The sequence below is a fragment of the Athene noctua genome, chromosome Z (assembly GCF_965140245.1).
Source record: "Athene noctua chromosome Z, bAthNoc1.hap1.1, whole genome shotgun sequence".
In the NCBI taxonomy this organism is placed as follows: domain Eukaryota; kingdom Metazoa; phylum Chordata; class Aves; order Strigiformes; family Strigidae; genus Athene; species Athene noctua.
Genome location: NC_134077.1, coordinates 295,329 through 316,106, shown reverse-complemented (window position 1 = coordinate 316,106; position 20,778 = coordinate 295,329). Strand labels below are relative to the sequence as shown.

The 20,778-nt window shown below is 51.0% G+C and overlaps 1 protein-coding gene across 10 annotated transcripts in view; it reads left to right on the top strand.

Moving 5' to 3' along the window:
• The first annotated feature begins 6,491 nt into the window (after window positions 1–6,491).
• The window catches only part of ZNF532 (zinc finger protein 532), a 60,614-nt gene continuing 46,327 nt past the window's right edge, over window positions 6,492–20,778 (top strand). Inside the window, exons 1-3 of one of the 10 annotated variants that reach the window (XM_074933070.1) lie at window positions 18,495–18,848; window positions 19,796–19,985; window positions 20,432–20,541. The gene's annotated coding sequence lies outside the window, so the exon portion shown is untranslated. Of the gene's footprint in view, window positions 6,564–17,869; window positions 18,124–18,493; window positions 18,849–19,489; window positions 19,621–19,795; window positions 19,986–20,431; window positions 20,542–20,778 lie in introns of those variants that run through there. The other 9 variants (XM_074933072.1, XM_074933069.1, XM_074933073.1 and 6 more) reach the window with 9 other exon arrangements.

The following is a 20,778-nucleotide window of genomic DNA, read 5'->3' as shown; positions in this document are numbered from 1 at the left end:
GAAGGAAGTACAGACTAGCTATGAGAATCAGCTTTGTAGGTTTTGCTTTATGCCTGTCTTAGTGATATGCAGCAAACTGCTGCAGACTCTGTTTCAGTGTTGCAGCTGCCAAGAAAATATTTTGTTTGAAACACCCATTAGATTATCAGCTCTGCTTTTAGTGGAAATAATGGGTTTGTTTTAATCAGAAAATAGCAGAGTTCACGCCAAGCCATTTACCTGTCCTGGCAGGTGGAGAAGTGCTGCTGTTTGCACATGACATTGTAACCACAGAAGTGATTTGCTGGTGAAAGGTGGAGTGGGTTTTACAGCACATAAATTGGAGGTAGGACTTGTTACACATTACAGTGGGAAACTCCCTGCTTATTTCTGTCATGCTGCCTTCACTGGCATAATCATGCAGCCCCCTCATGTTAAAACACCCTCTCCTCTGGTAGGATATATGGAAGCAAACCGTTTGCTAGCTGTGTGTAATATGTTTTGTTTGGCTCTTCTGAGGAGTGTTCCTTGTTCCTGTGAGGTCAGATGAGACAACTGTGGGCCCAACAGAAGTAGTTTATAAATGTCAGTGAAACCCATGTTGAACTATTTTGTGCTGTATGAAGTATGGAAAAGGCAGTGAAAACTCTGTGTTTGTGTAGCCCTTTAGAAACAGTGGCAACACCCAGCTGGCCTAAAGCTGACGACGAACTTGGACCTGCCCCAGCAGCTGCTCCTTGACCTCTCTGCTCCTGCCTCTCCTCTGGAAGCTGCTCTGGCCTTAGGCTGAGATCAGCAAGTCCCAGCCAGCCCCCCATGCCCCTCCTGGGCTTTTCCAGAGGCGGCTTTCGAAGTGGTGGAGAAACAGGTACTTAATACTTTCCCACTGTAAATACTGTCAGGTGATAAAGGACTTCAGAGGCACAAAAATTGCAAGTGCTAGAACTCGCCCCCTTGCAGGCAGCTAGCTTTTGTCAAACACAACGGGAGAAAAATGCCTGCAGAATTGCACGATTAACAGAGGAACATCAGTGAAATAGATACTTGTTTGAGTGCACAGAGCTAATTAAGCCATGAATTCTTTTACCTGATGAGCCAAAGTGATAAATTAAATCTCCTAGTGCACCTAAAGCCATAAATTCTAAGGATGCTTCCTGAAGAACTCTATCAATAAGTTTGATTTTTTTAAAACTAAGGAATTTTTTTTATTATAACTTAGTTACTGCATACCATGCTTATTTAAAAATCTGAAGTTTATGTGCACATACATACGTATGGGAGAGGTATATATGTGCACATATATAAATGATTTTTCATTGTTTTAAATGGGCCTTAACACAGTGCAATATTTTCCCTTAATAAAAGCATGGAAGATGTAATATGAGTTGTAGAGTATCAGAAGCGTATTGCAAACAAATATGGAACTCATATCCTCCTTTCCATCGTGGACTGGTTCTCAATTGATACCCTTTCCCCGTCCACATCCGTGCACCTACGTTGGTTACTGCTGCCTGAGCGTTCATCCATTTAGCAAGCACCGGCACCATTTCTTTCGAGAAGCCCCAGGACACCTTTAGGTGATCTGTTTATCCACCAAGTTTCCAAGTTCTTTTGGACATTCTTTCTCCAGCCATAACTCTGAGTCCAGCACACAGGGCTCACGTTGCAGGGGCTGTGTCCACATACCTGCTTGAGAGTCTGTAGGTCGTCTTCTGCTTCTGGTGGACGGGTGGAAATTTGGCGGTGCTGCCCCTTCTATGGTGACCTGGAGACAGTTTTATCTACACTGCTCTGCAGTTAATGGGTAGTTACAAAGCTTCCTACTCTGGTGTTAAGTTATCATTAAACTCTGCCATTCAGTTTCACAGTAAATGGCACTTAGAACGCTCCTCTTTCCACCAGACTTGCTTGTATAAGCTTTGGCTGAAGGAGTTGGTTGCTTATGGTCTTCCTTGACTGAAGTAGGTATATTCACTAAACTTTGGCTCATGGATAGATGGATGGATGAGGTTGCAGCTCATCTGCACCTTCTACTTTGGCATCTTCTCTCAACTGTAGTGCTTACATAAAGATAATAGATAATCAGATGTCTCTTGCTTTTCATTTGGGCATATTCAGCTCAGATCTTCAGCACTAGATAATCTACATTAAATTAAGGTCTGAAATTTCTGTGAATCAGTAAGTTTCTGTTCAGTGGTGGCCCTCCAAACTTGGCTTCTAGCTTTGGACTGGTGTTTCTAAGCTGAATTTCTTGGGGTTTTGGCTTCCGTTCAACTTTACAACTGTTTGTGAGCTCATTCATGTTCAAAAAGATATTTCTAGAGTGCAGATTCTACTTGGCATGCACCAGTTTTCAGGTCTCATGTGAGAAAGTTATTACTATTAAAACATTCCCTGAAGCAATACCCATAAATCAGTCAGATTAAGAACTTATTACTGAGGTTGAGACTGGTTACTTTGCTGGTTCTGAAGTTACTTATGATGAAGACAAGAGCTAGTATAAAAAAAAACATTTAGCAAGAACCTTTTCTATCAAAAAGATGTTTCTGCCTACAGCTGTGTTCTGCCAGAAAAAACATACAGCTTGTGATGAAAAATAGTCATGAATATTTTCAACCCAAAAGCAAATTTCTGGGGAGGGAGAGAATAGTTCAAGTTGGACAAAAAGTCTGATTCCAGTTCTCTGCGAAGACCTCCTGCTTGCAAGAAGGCTCGTGCAGCTGGGGCCTGAGGAGCTGCCCACCGAGGCTGTACCCGGCAGTGGGTTGCTGTGCTGGGTTTAGCCTGGGATACCCGGGCTGTGGAAGGGACAGGAATAGGCCTTTGACTTGCTTACTGCTGTGTTAAGTAACAATACAGTGTGCTGCAGTATCCTCCTCTCTGTCTGCAGATGTAAAGTAAGGAGATGCTTTTGTTCCCTTCTTAACATTTTGAAACTGCAGCACTTTACAAAAGCAAGCTTTTGGACTGTGGTTTGCAGCTCTGCTCTCTCCTATAGTTTTCATGGCAGAGGCCAGGAAACGGTCTTTGGAGAGCTGCTTGCTTCTGCATTGCCACTTCACAGTGCTCTTAGTCATTTGAAGTGACTGTTAATCTTAACTGACCTGTTCCTACAGCACGGAGTCCGCAAGCAGTGTTCCGGCAGACAGGACTGAATACAGAACAGCATCAAAAAGCATCTGCCCCTGCTCCCTCAGCCCTGTGGGTCAGAGACCAGAAACACTGGAAGTGACCCATGCATGGCAAGTAATGCCACAGAGAAATCAACCCAAATGCTTTTCCTTTTGCCCTACACACTTCTTTTAAATAAGCTTTTAAAGAGACTTGTTTTATACTCTGTCTGTGATTTAATAACCCATCATTCTTAGGAGTATTTGACATTGAAATGTGTCTACAAAACAAATACAGACAGGTAGAGGTATACAAAGCAAATGCTGCTATGTGTTAGCTTAAAACACATTCTCAGTTTCACTGTACTGCAAAACTAAACCTCCAGATCTTGATGCCCAAAATTGAGTCACGTAATAAAATTTGCCTCGTAGAGCCCATTGTGACAGGATTCTGGTGGTGTACATGTACATCAAAAGCAAGACTTTTCCGTCCAGGTTTGCTGGTGTAAGTGCCGTTGAGCAGAGGTCTGTGTTCAGCCACTGTCTGTAAGAATGTCAGCGAGGTCCTGGCGGCACAGCCCTGGGCTGGCAGTCAGGGTCCCTGCATCCCCTCTAGACAGCGCCAGGTGTCCCCGGTGGTCGTGGTGTCCTCCAAAACAAGAGGCGCTTTGGGGTGCGAGGTTGTAACAGTCCCTTTCTTTTCCCAGGACGTACGGTGTTGTGTGTCTCTGGAAAAATACCATCTTTCATTCGGCTGAATTCGTTGCCGTGTTGGTTTTGTGCAGTCACACGCTCTCTAGTGGGTGAACAGAAGTGTACAGCTGCTGATCGGGGCTGCAGTCCTGCGAGGGCTTTCCCTTCGCTGGCTGTGATGCTAAATACACGTGTTTCAGCACCCATTGCCCTCAGCAGGCTGCAGGGGGACTCGGTGCACCCCAAAACTGGCCGTTCTCTGCAGGATGCATTCATGAGCCAGGCTGGACTCGCTGACCCTGCCTGCAGCTCAGTGGGGAATGGGGCCAAGGGCACGAAAGGGAGACGATGGAGTGGGATGGGAACAGAAAAGGTGAAAATAGAAAAAAGCTAAAAGGAAATGCTGGGCCTAACATGGCTGGTAGGCATGCCACTCGGAATGCAGGAGATGCCCGTTGGCGAGGAGTGAGGGGAGGCAGGGCAGCAGCTGAAGCGTGCTTGAGAGAAACCACTGAGCTGGGAAAGTCTGAAGAGCGAGGACTTGGCCATCTCTCTTCATACTGGCCGGTGCAGCTTGACAGCAGAGACTGATCTGACAACTTCTGAGGGGTCTAAGGGCTGCCTCTGATTTTCATATATATGAAAATACTCATATTCTTTGGGGAAGTTGAGGCTGCACAGGCTGTTTAAGTGCACCTGCTTCTTTGTGGCTGGCAGAGTGGTGGCTGCCTGGGACATAAATTTATCTTTGCTTTGGTTGTAAAGCAGCGACAGTCTTCTGGAACTTTGCTGGAACGAGGAAACAAGATCAAATCCCTGAGATGGGGAGACCAGTGCATGTACTGGGTGTGCACTGGGTGAGGGGAAGGAAAGGTGGTTTAAAGCTAATTCATGATCTGGCTGCCAGGCCAAAATCAGGGTTTGACTGGTGACTTGGTTGTGTGTATATTAACTACAGAACTCAAATCATGCAAGCCTGTCTGGTCTGTGGAGTCGTCTTCTCTTGTTTAGTGGCTGTGAAGACTGAGGGGTTTTGACCCTCCACTCAGTTGTTGTCATCTCATCAGCTTCTTCGCTCAGCAGGCCTCTGGTGCCCCGTGTGCTGGGACACCTTTATACCTCGTGGTCTCCCATCATCGTGTTTTATAAAACAAGTAACTGTAGCTCTTCATCTCTGCTGCTGGCAATCCAATAATCACTTCTTCATCAACTCTTGATAAACAAAAGCCTTTTCTTGTGTGTGTGTGTGTGTGTCTGTGAAGACTCTTAAGTTTCCCCAACTGGAAAAGCTCTGATGTCAAGCACAAACATTTCCCTTTCTTAACAGAATATGATAGAAAAGCAGGATAAAAACCAGTTCTGTTACCTAAAGGTTCCCAAGAGAAATAACTGCCCTTTCTCAACTAATGCTATTTATTTTCATTTTAGACTCATTAGTTACAATATTTTCTTATTGCTGTCATCTTGGTGCCAGTCAATATTACAATATATTAAATTCATTATAACTAACTCTCTTGAAATTATATTAGTAATATTTTTACATAATACAAGTGATACTGAGTCATCGGTGACAGCAGCTTCTCAAATTAGCAGATGGTGGCTCTATAAGAAAACATGTTTTCTTGCCTTACCCCTCCATTTATTCCCAGACTGAGCAAAGATAACTAGGTAGTAGCATCTGTTGATGTAATATTTCCTGTTAAACTCCGTCTGCCTGCCAGATTTGAACATGTTCAAACTATGGTGTATATATAAGGTACAAAAGGTATAATTAGAATTTTGATGTATCACACACTGGACTTGGTTTTAATTATGTAAGATGAACATTTTTGGACAGCTCTGAGAAGAAGTAATTAAAAAATGGAGTGAGCAGAGAGATGATGCTCAGCAGTTGACTTTGCTACCTAGATTATTTGTGTGCATGCAGTGTAAAATGTAAATTTTTGCCTTACCTGAAGCCAAGCCATTTCCTGCACGTTGGGTTTGTGTAGTTGTTTGTATTGTTCCTGCAGAGGGGAGTTGAAGAGTTTTCAGAATGGGCCAGTCCAGGTTCTCTGCCTGCAAAAATTGTGTCATGGCATTTGAGCCTGGCTTGTAGGTGTGGCAGACTAAGCAGGGGTTAGGTCAAGCTTTGCTGTTTACCATTCTGTTGTTATCACAAGTCCATAACCCACTCACTGAATAATTTTTACCCATCTTTAGTGGACATGATGCTAAAAATAAGACTATGAGGTTATTATCTTCCAAAATTGTACAGGGCTCTGAAGCGGACCCTGCTGCCAGCCCCGGCTCGGCCTGGCAGGGTCAGTGGTGGGACTGTGCCTGTGGGTGAGGGCACTGCCCACGCTGGGGCCCCTGCAGCTCCCCGCTGGCTCAGACCCCTGGTGTGGCCAGCCCCAACCCTGCTGCACCCTGACAGCTACCTTTACACACTCCTGAGTTTTAGAAAACTTTGCTTTACTGTGAGAGTAAACACTGAACGCCTAACAGTTGAACCTTTAGGGTGGGAATTCAGTAGGCTACCTCATGCTGTGTGCTTTCATATCACACATTTTTATTCAGCTATTGAATTTTCAGTATGATTTCAACAGGGGTTTTTTTGGCTTCACACTTCCTTCAGCATATTCGCCAGGCTCACAGCGACTGCCGCGTGCCACCAGCTGCGAGCGGGACCTGCAGTGAGGGCTGTGCCGGAGGAAGCTCCATCCTCTGCTGTGGATTCCACTGCCATGCTCTGGAGAGGTTGCTGTAGCCTGATGCCACTTCTCCCTGAAGGAGAAGGTAATATTTTTAGTAGTTAGTTACTCAGTCCTAGAGCAGGCTTTTTAGGACTGACCTCCAACTTGCATGAATGTTTGGGAGCACATTGTGCCTGTTGAGGCTGGGGACAGCTCCGTCAGGATTCGGTAACAGATACTCCGGTTCTGGTGTTCCTCTAAGCACATACACACACATACAGGATAACACATGGTTAACACCAGTAGAGCTGTAATTCTTTCTCCAGTTGCTCAGTTCCACCACTGGAATTGCTCTGATGTGGAGGGCTGGGAGCGGGACAAGGGGCTCATCCCCCGTTCCTGGCAGGAATCGGGGTAGTGGCACAAATTTCCAGTACTGGGCTAGTAAGGTTATGCTGTGTAAGGGCTGGTTTTGGGAACTTCAGTTCCACTAAAATACTGTGAAAATGAGGTCTTCCTGTGCAGCCAGAACCTCTGAGAGTTTCCTCAGGGTTGCTGCCCCAAGGGTGGCAGCATCCCCTGCCTGCCCCCACCACCTCAGGACGTGCTCGGAGGGGGAAGGAGGCAACGCGGAGGCTGGTGGCCGCGTGGCAAGGTCCAGGGTGGGACAGAGCCACAGGCGCTGAGCCCCTGGTGTAGGCAGGCGGCGGGTGGTGGGAGAGCAGCGGGTGTGTGGGAGCATGGTTTCTGAGACAAGAGGTTTCTGAGAGGTGATGGCACAAAGCAGCGAGATACCCCAGGTCTGAAATGGTGGATTAGCCCCGCAGACAATGTGTGCGGATGCTGGAGGAGCCAGTGCCCACGATCTGCGTGTAATCTCCGCCAGCAGCCTGCCATTAAACACAATCTAATCGGGGCCACAGCAGGTGCAGCCAGCCCCCGCATTGTCACCGGTGACAGCAACGGATGTCCTCCCGGTGGGTCGCCGTTAGCCATCGCGCCGCGTGGCAGGAACACGCTCATCTTGTGGGGACGTGGCCAGGCCCCAGCAGCTGGGGGCGGAGGCGTGCTGCCGGCCTGGGCAGGGAGGGATGCTCTGTCACTGGGAGACCCTCCAGCGAGATAACCAGCCTGTGTTCTTTTATGTGACACAAACTGAAGGAGCCTCACCTGTTGTATGAAAGAGGGAAAAGCCACCAGAGACTGGCACTCTGTCTCAGAGAAGGCTTATAAAACTGTGAGCGTGGGCTGCTGTGAACATGGAGACTCTCGGGGTGGGCTTGTGCTTGGGCTGGATGCTCCCCACGTTCTTCCCTCCTGCTTCTGTCACCCTTGATCCTCGTGCAGCTCCTGCTGCCTGTTGTCACAGGGCAGCGGGGTGTTTCCCGTGCTGGGCACATCTGATGAGCACTGTGGCATGCTGCAGGGCGATGCGTTGTACGAGCAGAAGTGTTTCCTAACCCAGATGTGGTTTAAAGCAGTTTTGGTGTTTTAGGCTGTTGAGTATTTTTAAGACTTTTGTAGGGCAGTAGAGGATTCACCAGGCAGGGAGCAGGTGCTTCCAGTGCAGAAGAGCTTCCCTCCGTCTCACCATGCTAATCCATGCAGTTATCTAGGATAGAGTGTGCATGTGCGGGTAATGCCAAAGCCCAGTAACGGTTAAAGTTAACTGGTAAGGGCGGGAGATGCAGCCTGAGCTAGAGGACTGTTTGCAGTAGACCTGGGGTTCCAACTGGTGCTGGAAGAACACAAACCAACAAGCTATTAGTGCTATTGGTTCCTGTTGTTTACCTCTGCAAACCTGCAACTTTCCTTGAAGCGCCTCTGGGTGATGGCTACAGACATTTCGCTTTCCTCAGAATTTTTGAGAAAAAGAAACTTGCCTTGTTCTATTCGTAATCGCCCACTGAACTCTGACTCTAAAGCACTCGGCAGGACCGTGTGTGGGGACGGGCTGATCCCTGGCCCGTCTTGAGGTGAGGCTGGGGCAGGGCAGAGGGGGTGGGTGCTCTGGCTCCCTGCTGCTGGCGTTCGAGGCGGGGGACACCCCCTGGCCCCCCCTTGGAGCCGGCCTGGCTGCTCAGTGACTCCAACAGAACCACTAAACAGTGTGTAACACCGGCACCTGTGAATTATTTTCAATAGTGAGTTCGCTCTGACATAACTGGCAACTGTGTAGGGACACTCTTGGTTTTTCATTGTAATCTGCTGTCAGTAATTCTCAGGACAAAAGCAGATGTTGCTAAAACTCTCTGGCTTACATTTGTTCTTGACTTATTTCCTGGACAACTCTTATCACAGGAGCCAGCTCAGTTGTTATTAAATGCTGTTCAGTGGGAGAATCAGCGTAGGGGCAGGAGTATTTGCAATTTGAAAAAGATGGAAATGGTTATAATAGCACCTGTGCCACAGGTGGTGAATTAAGTGGAGCTCTCAACACTCAGTACAGCATTTTGAGGAATTTAGATGTCTCCTAGCCATTTGTAAAATCACTTTTTTTTAGAAGGATCACTAGGAAAAATGATGTCTACAAGAGCAAAGCTTGTAAGGGGCTTGGGGGATTATTTTTTATTATTATTAGCTGTTTAACATAAATATGAATTTGCTAACATTTTAAATATTCTGGATTTAATCCAGGGTTTTAAATCAATATACACAGAGTTTAATACTGAAATGCAAACTGTACATGCATTTCTCCCATATCCTATAAAAAGTTTTGATCAAAGTTATTTCTGCTTTTGATTCGACTCATCACAGGGTTTGGGTGTCTGTCAGTGCTCTCGGGAGGTTTTCCACATGACCTGATACACTTCTCTGCCAAGGAGCTTTCCACAGCCCTGCGGCTCTCTCGCAGCTGAGACCCCACAAATACTGAAAAACAGGTCGCACAAGCAACCAGCCCCAGTTTGGGTGACGGTTTGCTGATTGATGCATATGTGGGGTTTTGTTTGGGAGGGATCTTTATGGCAGCAGAAAAGGAAGTTTTTGGTATAGAAAGCAGTGTTGTTGCACAAACTAAATGGAATTTTTATAATCCTGACTCATCTTCTGTAGCCTTTGGTGGTGATGAATCAGATGTCCTTCCTCCAGCAGGAGATAACGAGTAACAGCACTGGAAGTTAGAGATTGCTTGAAAGACTCCCAGGCTGTGCTGGCTGCAAATCAGCAAGCTGCCTTTATTTTTATTTTTGCTTCAATTGTAGGAAAGAACATCACAGGCAGCTTGAAATCAGCAACCACAGGCAGGCTAAACTGCTGCAGACATCCTCATCCGTAAGCGTTTCCTGAGGTAAACGGAAGAAAAGTAGCAGAAAAATTGCTGTTGCTGGAAACAATGCTGCACCTAATTGAGCTTCTTCCAGCTGCACAGCTTTCTTAATTGGCTGCTAGCAGCTTACGTTTAGTTCTTCTGATGACTTGCTCCAGTCCAGCTCTGGATGTTTTGGATTCCCCTTTATCCTTGTTTTATGACGTGTTTATTCCGTTTTACCTGGTGGGCTGTGGAAAGGCAGAGGTAGAAGCAGTCCGGTGCCTGGCTGAACTCTCCTGGAGGGGCAGGCTCTCCTCGCTGCCGGTGACTGGGGTGGCTGCACGCCACAAGGAATCATCCCCTGGGGCCCCGTTCCCCGGCGCTTCATGCCAGGCTGCCTGGCCAGCCCCAAGAACGCCGGCAGGGGCCTGCCGAGCAGGCGTGTGTGGGCACTCTCTGTTCTGGGTTGAATTTCCCAGGCTCGTTGGGGCGGTGAGCTGTGAAGTGTTCCCCAGCTCAATAGATAAAGTCTTCAACATCTGTCCAAGACGTTCCCAAAGCAACGATGCGCTGTGCCCGTTACGCCTCTTCTGAGCCCCCTGCCTGGGTTATCTAGTGCTGTGTCTTCTTTCACTTCTTTCTCCTGAAGTTAGAAACTATCTGGAGCGCCCAGACGGTGTCTGTGTGCTCACACGGGTGAGCCATAGCTCTGAGATGGCAGCAGAGACCAAACCTCACAGGACGCGTTGGTGTAGAAAGACAGTGTGTACAAAAATGATCATAACTGCTAACAATTTATCTACTTCACTGATTGGAGTTGATATAATGGCTAGTTTGGTAGGATATACACTCAGCTACACAAAGATTTTTCTATTCCGAGGAAACTGTATTAGATACTGCCTAAAAATTTAAGTGTTGGAAAAATACTTCCTCTCCTTGTCTGGGTTGTAGGATTCCAGCCTTGAGAGAAGAGGCGTCCTGCATGAGTTTCCCTGTGGAAACTCCACGAGGGGCTGCTCCTTCCTAACGAGGCTGTCCCGCGGACTCCGACAGTGGGTGAGCCAGGGAGTGTTGTACCTGACATGAGGCTTAACGGATGTTAGAGTAAAAAAATCATCTCCCAGCCTGTGTTTAGGTTCAGCTCTACCCTTGTGCACTCAGGGCTGTGTAAATTCAGGTGAATGTACAGCATTCAAATAGCTGTTGATAGCACCATCTGCTAAAGGCTAATGGCTCATTCATTAAGCAGTGGGAGCCAGCACAGCCACAGACTAATCAGATATTGTATGATGAATAATTCAGAAATAATCCTCGTATACTTGAATAAATATCAGGAGAAGGAAGGAACAAACCCCATGCATATGGCACGTTAAGGGAACAAACCAGACATTTTTCAATGTCCTAGGCTGATGAGCTGTGTTATACTGGATGTTAATCACGCAGGTGGCTAATGCTTGCAGAGAAAGCTGACGGAGGGGTTTCTGGCCCAGCGTTCGGAAGGTGTTCGTAAGCGGAACAGACCGTAGTGCTCATGGGAAAACCCATTAGCCTTACATTTTGCAGCGTGCACGTGGTGCTGTTGTGTAACTTGCTGGCGGCGCAGGTGGAGGGTTGAGTTTGTGCCGTGATGGCTGGGAAAGCCCAGGTCCAGGTCTGGCTGCCTGCAGTGCTCCTCCGTGCTGCTGGGCAGATGCTCTGCTCTGGTGTGCTGTCCCTCATGCAGCTCCTGCCCGCGCACCCACACGCCTTACGCTGCTCCTTTTGCTGCAGTACGTGGTGTGGTGCATTCCCATGTATACCAAATAATAGTCCGGTGAGGCCTCTGTGTGGCTAGTATAGATGCTATAAACAGTTTCCTTTGTTTGAAAGTATCTGAGTGCAGAACAAAACAAGACTGGCGCCGTGTGCTTGCAGCCCAGAAAGCCCACCGTGTGCTGGGCTGCACCAGCAGCAGCGTGGGCAGCAGCCCCAGGGAGGGGATTCTCCCCCCCTGCTCCGCTCTCGTGTGTCCAGCTCTGGGGTCCCCAGTGCAAGCAGACGTGGGTCCAGAGCAGAGTCACAAAAATGGTCTGAGAGGTGGAACAGCTCTGCTGTGAGAAAGGGTGAGGGAGATGGGGGGTTCAGCTGAGGAGAGAGGGCTCCGGGGGAAACTTCTTGTGGCCTTTCAGTATTTCAAGGGGGCTTATAAGAAAGATTTAGAGATTTATTTTTTTTTTTCCAGGGCCTGTGGAGACAAGGACAAGGGTCAATGGTTTTAAACTGAAGGAGGGCAGGTTTAGGTTAGATCCAAGGCAGAAATTGTTCCCTGTGAGGGGGGTGAGGCCCTGGCACAGGCTGCCCAGAGAAGCTGTGGCTGCCCCCTCCCTGGCAGGGTTCAAGGCCAGGCTGGACGGGGCTTTGGGCAACCTGGGCTGGTGGAAGGTGGCCCTGCCCGGGGCAGGGGGAGGCACTAGTGATCTTTAAAGGTCCCTTCCAACCCAAACCGTCCTGTGATTCTGTGGTTCTAAGACTAGGCTGGGGGCGTGCCCAAAGCAGGGATAGTGCAAGGCAGCGTGCCAGCCAAGTCACCTCTGCCATGAATACCAGTTCCAGCTCTTGGTAGCTTGGGGACAACCAGCCAGCGAGTGTCACACAGCCCGTGTACCCGCTCGGGGATATGTGCAGCAGCTGCGGCCCAGAGCTGCAGCTCCCTGCGGCGGGGACAGAGCCGCTCCCGCTGGCTCGGCCGCCACGGCCCCTGGCCCAGCCGAGGCCTCGGAGCGGGGCTGGCGCCGTCCCGGCCGGCTGCGGCGCTGGGAGGTGTAAGTGCCTCTGCGTGGGGCGGGCAGCCCTGCCCCGCTGCCCGGGATGTGCCATGGGAGCCACGGCTCTGGCACGGCGTGACGCTTACACCTCTCGGTGTGTCTGGAGGAGCTGAGGTACTCAGAACCTTTTTAAGCCCATGATCCTCTCTAACTAACCGTGATTTCTTTGGATAATGGTTAGTTTGCTCTGGCTTGTTAACAGACAGAAAAAAAGAATTATTAAGCCTTGTCAAATCCTCCTAGCTTTGTATTATATCTGAACTCAGCATCTCTTCTACAGATGATTAAGTCTCAGTCTCTTGTTGTTCAAGACATTAACTGTATTCTGTTCTTTCCAGCATTTAACATCCTGAGAGTTATTAGGGTTTCTGACTTCTTGTGCTATTTGGACATTGCAGATGTTCACTTCGTAGTTAGAGATTCTCTTCTGCAAATGGCTAACAAGAGTTAGCAACTTCTCTGGGTGGCCCTCAGCCTTTGTCCAGTACGTTAAATCTGGGGGAGGTTGCCTGTGGTGGAGATACTGTTCGGTAGCTGTGGGCAGCGTTGGCTGGGGGCACAAGCACTGGTCCTGCAGCTGGTGTTACCCGAGTGCTGCCTGCCCTGTGGACACTGCCCTAACGTTATATGCTTACATCTTCCTGCCCTGAGACTACAGCCACTTATCTTGGGTTGTAGCTACTTCTTAGATGCTTTTCTCTTCCTCCTCTTCCTCTTGTTTCTCTGAAATTTGGATGGTCTTCAGAGCCAGTTATAACAGGGAGAAAAAGCCAAGGAAGACAGCTCAACTTTGAAGAGAAAATCTACAGTTAAGAATGGATTTCAACAGATTTCTCACTTTCTGACCATAAATCTAATTCAGCATCATTTTCAAATATGTCTACGCTATACATGAGCAAATATAAATGTATCTGTATATATTTATGGGTTGTACTTGCCCTTCATGGCGCAGCAAACCTTTCCTTGCAGCAGCAGGGTCACTCACTCCTTACACCTGGTCTGGATTAACTGGTTTCACCTGGACTAACTGGTTTCACCCACGGGGTCTCGTGCGCTTGGCAGGAGGGACCCCATCTGGCACCTCGCTCGCGCTGCTGGTGCCGGGGTCTGGTGTCTTTCTCTCCTTGCTCTGTTCCCCACAGGATCCCATGCACAGAAGCAAAGCACCATCTACCAGAGTACCCCTCCAGCCGAGTATGTCGTAGGAGGTAGGAAATGAAGGTGTGGAGGTTGCAGAGGAGCAAACCTGACTCCCCGAATGCCCGGGAATAATGTAACCACAGAGCAATGGGGAGAAGGTCTCTCCAACACTGCTGTCGCCCCAGCCACGGGCCAGTGCCACTGTGCAGGCACCAGGCGGGGCATAACGCAGCCCCCAAGGGCGAGCTGGTGGGTGTGTGGAGTCTGGTGAGCTGCAGATTAGATCCAGGCACCCAGTGTGAGATAGGAGGTGAATTTTAATGCTCCTGACTGCCTGTGGGTCGAGTCTTGGCTATAAATCAGAGCTCTGGAGTCTACCAGATGGCCAGGTGCTACAGCGCTCTGATAAACAGTCGCGTGATGAATGCAGGGTTCAGTGTGCTGCTGGGCCAGAAGCTATCTTAACAGAGAAATCTGTAACTCAGAGTCTGCGGGTGTGGATGCAGGTTTGTGTGTGTCTGACATGTTTGTCCGTTTACTACAATGAGAGGCATTTTCCATTCAAAATCATCTTAGATTTTAATTTTCCTTGACCTCAGTAGTAGTTAATGTGTATTTTGAGTCTGGTTACAGATTTTTCCCTAAGAGAATATAAGATCTCATATGAGATATGATGAAGTCCTTCATCTTATCTTGTATGAGATCCCTTTCCTTTAATAAATCTCATCTTTCTAAAAGCAATCCTAGAGCTTTTAGTCCAAAATATAGTAGGAGACTTATTTAAATAACCAGGAAAGGAAATTGATTTTTTTTTCTGCCAAGAAAATATCCAGCAAATAGTAATAGGAGAATCACAAAAAGGGGAAGTTTAGTTGTAAGCTGGGTTTTTTTCAATACTGAATGTTTAAATATAGTGGTTAAAGAAAAGTACCGTTGCATTGTAGAGAGTGATAAAAAAAAATACACAATTATTCTAAAACAAGAAATGCAGGCTTCTGCTCTGCTCTTGTGGATAATATGATACAGGAAATTTTAAGGTGAAAACCTAAAAAAGCAACTGAAGTAACAGATAGTTTTTTGTCAGAAGTTGTAAAGCTTTTAGTCTAAACAAGAAATATAGGATTGAAAATACGGAATCTGTGGTTTACCCTTCTTGCTTAAGCTACCTTCCCTACCCAGGAAGGAAATGTTCTGTTATTCAGTAAAAAGCAACAAACAAAACTGGGAAAGGACAAAAAGGGCATCGTTTATTCTGACATTGAAAAAATAATTGTAAATGGACCCTATTTTTTTATTGTGTCAATCCACCTGCAAAATCATTTTTGGCCCCAGCACACTTTTAATGTGCAAAAGCTGTGTTTGTAGCTATTTATATTTCATACAGTTAAAAGTGATTGCTGTACAGCAAGTGTGGGATGGATACACCACATTTCAGAGTTCAAGAGCCTTAAAATACTTCAGAAGTTAAATAATTAAGTTGTTATTGCACACGAGTTCAGCTTTCACTGCAGCATCAAAGGGAAAATGTTTTGACTTGGCAGCGCTCCTTGCTGACTGCTGAGGATGTACTGGAGGCCTTTCGTCAGGGAAAAGGAGAGGTGGGGTTAAGACTCGGTTCCTGGAGAAGGGAAGCGGTAGTGTGTGAGCTTTGCTGCTCTGTCAGCGCAGGTGGCCGGAGAGCCCAGGACATCCCGACTCGGCACTGTTCTGGGGTCAAAGCGGAAGGAATCTGCTGGGGGTTCCGTTTGTCCTGACTGAGACTCTGCACCGCGAGGGCAGCGTCAGGGGCTTTGGTCCCAGCCACTGCGAAGCAGCGGAGAAAACAGAATCTTCTTACAAGAGTAATTTCTCCGGGCCCTGGTTCTGAGGAGTGCATGGCAGCGTCTGGGGGGAGCCAGCGGGACCTGCTTGGGTCACTCGCAGCCCTGGTGTGATCCGGGCTGTGGGTGCGGGCCGAGCCCCCTGCTGCCGGCAGCACAGCCCCTCCAGCCCGCGCCCCGCCGCGCCTGCCCTCGGGCTCTCCTGCCCCGCACAGCCAGGGGCCACACGTGGTGCTTCTGGCTGGCTGCAACGCAGTAAGGAAGTCTTCAGATGGAAACTCTGAGGGTGAAGATTCAGCAGCTGTTGGGAACCAAAACTCTCCTAATTCATGTTACGTCCTGACACAGCCCCAGCTGCTGTGACATGATACAGTGAGGGATGCCAGTTCCCACCTCTGGAAAGGCTGGAGCAGCTTCAAACCACCCCTTGCCTCCACAGCAGCTCACCGAAACAGCTTTACCGGCAGAGTCATGACGCTCCTGGGGTGACTTGAGGCCTAAATCTGGGATCTAAGGTGTAAGGTCAGCATGCTGAAACACCCACCGAAGCCTCAGAGCAGAAGCAACGCTGCAGGGACACTTGCATTGAATTGCCTCTTTCTGACCTAAAAAGCCATTGCAGAAGAGCTCTCAGCCTGGCACCACTTGTAAACGATACTTAAAATTCTCTTCATTTTATTGTCTGAAAGTCAAATACTTGGGGTGACAGACTTTTTCTGCCATGGGGATGTCAAGGACACCTGGCTGGAAGGAAAACAAGTAAATCTGTCTGAAAGACAGCATGCACCAGGACCTTTACGCCATGTATAAACTGTGAAATCAATTAACATTTCAGATATTAATACAAAAGCCATAGTAGCAGCTGCCATCTTCTTGATACTATTACGCAAGCCGACCACAGAAATGCAGTGTAAGAAAACAGACTGTAGTTTTTACTTTACCAAATCAGTTTAGTAGTTAATGGGAAAGAAACAGGGTGTTATAAATATTACAGCCTCGTTCTACAAGCCACTTGGAGGATGCACCCTAGGCTGGTGCCAGCTGAATTCCACGGCCCTTCTTGAACGTTAAAACTAGCGCAGAACACAAATCCATTTATTTTTCTTATAAATTACCAAATCAATATATTCAAATGCCCTAGACTTGTCAGACTCACACTTCCCGCGGTGGCCGCGGAGCAGCTGGCGCTGTCTCGGTGGACCGGAACACGGCTGAAGTCCCGCGCCCCATCGCCCCGTGAGCGCAGCCTCCCCTCAGGAGCGTCTCACACACACACTACGCACGCAGGCGGCCCTGGGGGCTTCACTCCCTACCGACAGAGACGTCGATAAAACACCACGATTTCAAACGGAACGTGTAGCTGTCTTCTATATAGTCTGCAAAAACCAAGATTGCAAGCGTAAACTTGAGATGGGTGTTACATGTTTAAAGCCATTAATATGATCCAGTAAAGTGATTCACATGTGAAAGTTTAAATTCTAGAAAGCGTGCTGGATGCTTGTACAATATGATGTTCCATGACAGAAAGGGAGGAAATTCCATATTAAAATGTGTAACAATGGCATTAACACCAGGTTGCTTTGCAGCAAACAAAGGCCTATTACCAAATGCGGCTTGTCATAAGAGGTGATAGCCAAAACCTCCACTCCATCTCCAGGAAGGACCTAATAATTTCACATTAACCTTTTTCTGTGAGGTACGAGAGCATCAGTACAGGACAGAGTTCTTGGCTGTGACTTTTTTAAGTGTTGCCACGTGCTGAGATGGCTCAGGTCCCTGAAGCATGTGGCCAGGGAGGCGGCAGCCAATGTGGCCCTGATGAGGACCAGGCCGCGGAGCGGCGTGCCGCGTCCCTCGCCGTGGAGGTGTGCCGTGGCCCCACCATCACACCTGCACCGGTGCCCGGAGCGGCGGCCTGGCCCAGCATGGCGAGGAGCCGTGCTGCGGGGCCACGCTGGGGAAGGGAATAACCTGTCGGGGCCGGTAAGCGGTCATCGCTCCCGCGCTTTGTTGACTCAGAACCGAAGGGCGGGTGACGAGCGCGGCGGGAGGCGCACACCCACCGACCCGCCTTGGCCGCCCCCGAGGCGCTGCCCCCGGGGCACTGCGCGGCCCGGGGCGCCGGGAGGGACGGGAGAAGAGAAGGGAGAGCCCTGCCTCGCCCGGGGGGAATCGGCCCGGCCCGGCGACCCCCGCACAGGGCACCGCGGCCCCGGGCCGGCCCCGCACCCTTCGGCGGGGCCGCGGCGCAGCGCGGGGTCGGGGATCGGAACGGCCCCGCTCCGGGCCGGGCCTCCCCGGGCGGCAGCGCCGGGAGCCATCACCCCCCCCCCCGCGCACACACACACACGCACCCCCGGGCTGCGGGAGGCCGCGACCTGCCCGGCCCCGGCGCCTGCCCGCGCCGCGCCGTGAGGCAGCGGCAGCCCCGCAGCCCTCCCCGCCCCCGGCACACTCCAGGGAGCCGTTTCACACGGAATCACACGGGAGCGTCTCCCCCATCTGTGCAAGCCGAGGCACCCCCACCCCCGCCTTCTCCTCAGTCCCGGCTGAGCCTCCCGCCATTATGTTCCACCATCTCCCGGCCAGGCCGCGCCGCCCTTAGCCCGCCGCCCGGGGCCGCCGCCGCGGCCGTGCCGCCCGCAGCAGGTGTGTTTGCGTGGGGGCGCCGACTCGGCGTGCGGTGGGGGGTCGCCGTGCTCCCGGCCCGGCTCCCGCCTCGCTGCGCGCAGGCCCCGCCACAGCCGCGGCCTGCGGGGCCTGCTCGGCGCGGCGCGGCGCGGGCCGCTGCCCGGAGCCCCGCGGGCGGCTCGGCCGGGTGTGTGAGGCGGCGAGTGTGTGCGGGCAGCGGGGGGTCGCTCGGGCGCGGCCGTCCCGCCGCCTCCTCCCCGCCGCGGCCTCCCCTCCGCGGGCGGCCCCCGCCGGGCCGCGTTCGGCCGGGCCCGCTCGGGTAGGGCCGACCCCGGGGCCGGGGCGGCGGCGGCGGCGGGGGGGGGCGCGGAGGGGAGGGGAGGGGGCCGCGGCCCGTCAGCGGGATGCCCGCGGCCGCGGCGGCCCGGCGAGGCGGGAGCAGCCCGGGCTGAGGGGCCGCGGGAGCGCCGGTGCGGCCGGCGGCGGCAGAAGATGGTGGTTCTCCCCCGGCACGGGGTGGGGGCGAGGGCTGTGGAGAAAGTGCCAGAGCCGCGCTCTCTCCGCAGGGGAAGGGGGGGCGAAGGGTTGTGCCCGAGACCTCTGCTAACAGTTACAGGTGCAGCCCGGAGAGCCGCGGGGCCTCGCCCGGGGCACAGCCCGCCCGGGGAGCCCCCGTCTCACGGCAGACCCCGGCGGGGACGGGGCTCGGCGCGGAGGCGACTGTCGGTGGCCCCAGTGCGAGGGTGAGTAGCCACGACAGCAGCGGGGCAAGCCCCGGCGGGGCGCGCGGCGCGCGTCGGCCCCGCAGGCCCCGGGCGGCCGAGGAGAGCGGGGCGGCGGGGTGCGGGCCCTCCCGCGGAGGGGCTGCGGCCCCGCGGGGAGCCGCGACCTTGGCGAGGAGCCGCCCCGGCGGGAGCCGCGGGGCCGAGCAGGCGGCGGCGCCCAGCAGCCATCTTCGCAGGCTGCGCCCCGGCCTCCCCGCAGCCCGGGGCGTGGGGGGCGGCCAGGCGTGGGGCTGCGCCTTCGCTTCTCTCCGTGCCTCCAGGAGAGCTGAGCAGCTAAAAAAAAAAAAAAAAAAAAAAATCGGCTCAGCAGCCAAGTCGGGTGTTGCGAGGAGGGGGCAAAGGAACTATTTTGCAGGCATCTCGCTGCTGCGGAAATGGATTTCTTGAGGGGAGGGAGGTGCGTGCGTGGGGATCTTTGTAGCAGCGCTGTGCAGGGGAGAGAAAATGCCGCTCGCGCGGCCCCAGATGCGGCGGGGAGCGGGGAGGGCGGGCGGGAGGGGACCCGCAGCGGCCGCCCCAGGGCCGCGGGCATGAGGGGGCCGCGGTGACGCCGATCCGCGGCCGCCGTGGGGAGCGGAGGGGGGAGCGCCCCGGGTCAGCAGCCTGGCTCCCCGCCTGTGGCCGAGCCTGCCTGGTGCTGCAAGAGAGATCCTGTGAGGATTTTATTGCGGTCTCTTTGTTAGCTACAGACAGGCACGCACACACTCACAGCTCAGCCAGGTTGTGGGAGGTAAGTGGGGGAGGAGAGGAAGGGAGCGCGTGGGGCGGCTCCGGGGAGCACGGGGGTGCGCGGCCGGGCCCGAGGGGAGCCGGGGGGCAGCGCTGCCGCCGGCCCCGCCGCCCCAGCAGAAACGGCCCCTGCGATTTTCAGGGACTTGTTGGCAACTCAGCGAGGGTTGCCATAGCTTTTTATGTAGGGTGACCAGAACCGGCTGGAACTGGTTTGAGGCAGATCAGCTCCTGAACACAATGCAGTCACTGAGCTACTACAGTGGGATAGCTTCCTCCCTTCATGGCAGCCAAAAGCAGAGGAGCTTGCAGAAAGATACCATCCCAAAACAGTATGTGAATGCACACTTTAGACACACAGCACTGGTATGTGGCTAATATAGTCATAAAGGATTCTGTATGTAAATGTACATATTTGCAGTAACTGAGATTACTTTGGCTTTTCGTGCCTTTTTATGCTTAAGGAATGGGCAAGAGCTGAGATTTATGACCCTTATTAAAATATTTTTGCTTTGCAAGGGTGGGACACTGGTTATGCAGCCTATTTTAAAACTAAACTAAATAAAATTGATTGAATGATTTGTAATTGTAGTTATGCTTGCGACTGAAGAATGCTGCTTTGCATGCTGTTTTATTTACAGGGTGCTGTCTTGTGGTTTTCTTCTTTAGGAGATGTTGGGGGGGGGGGGGCTGTGCCTTTCTGTAAGGCCAAAAGAAAACAATGTTGTTGTAGAATTGTGCATAAAAGCATTGCAAAGATGCTGTAAGGCATACTCGTTTTCCTTTTTTTTTTTTTTTTCTTCTCCTTGTAGGCCTATTGATTGGGGCTGCCTTTAACCCTTTCATATTTGCAGAGGTAATGCATCTGTGGCAGTAACTGAGCATTGGCTAAAAAAATCTTTCAAAGGTCAAGGTTCACAAGGTGAGATGTGGTGTTTGGGGTATGAATATAACAATAGCATGAAGGTACGTGTATGTGAAAAGTAAATCTGGCTCCTGACTGCACACTTGGCACGTTAGTAAGGAGGCAATTGTTTAAGTGTTACTGAAGAAATGCTATTAACGTCCTCCAGTTTTAATAGGATTAAAGCTATTACTTGCAAAGACTTACTGATACCTTGGCTCAATACAGTATTTTCATTAAAATATCTTATATCCA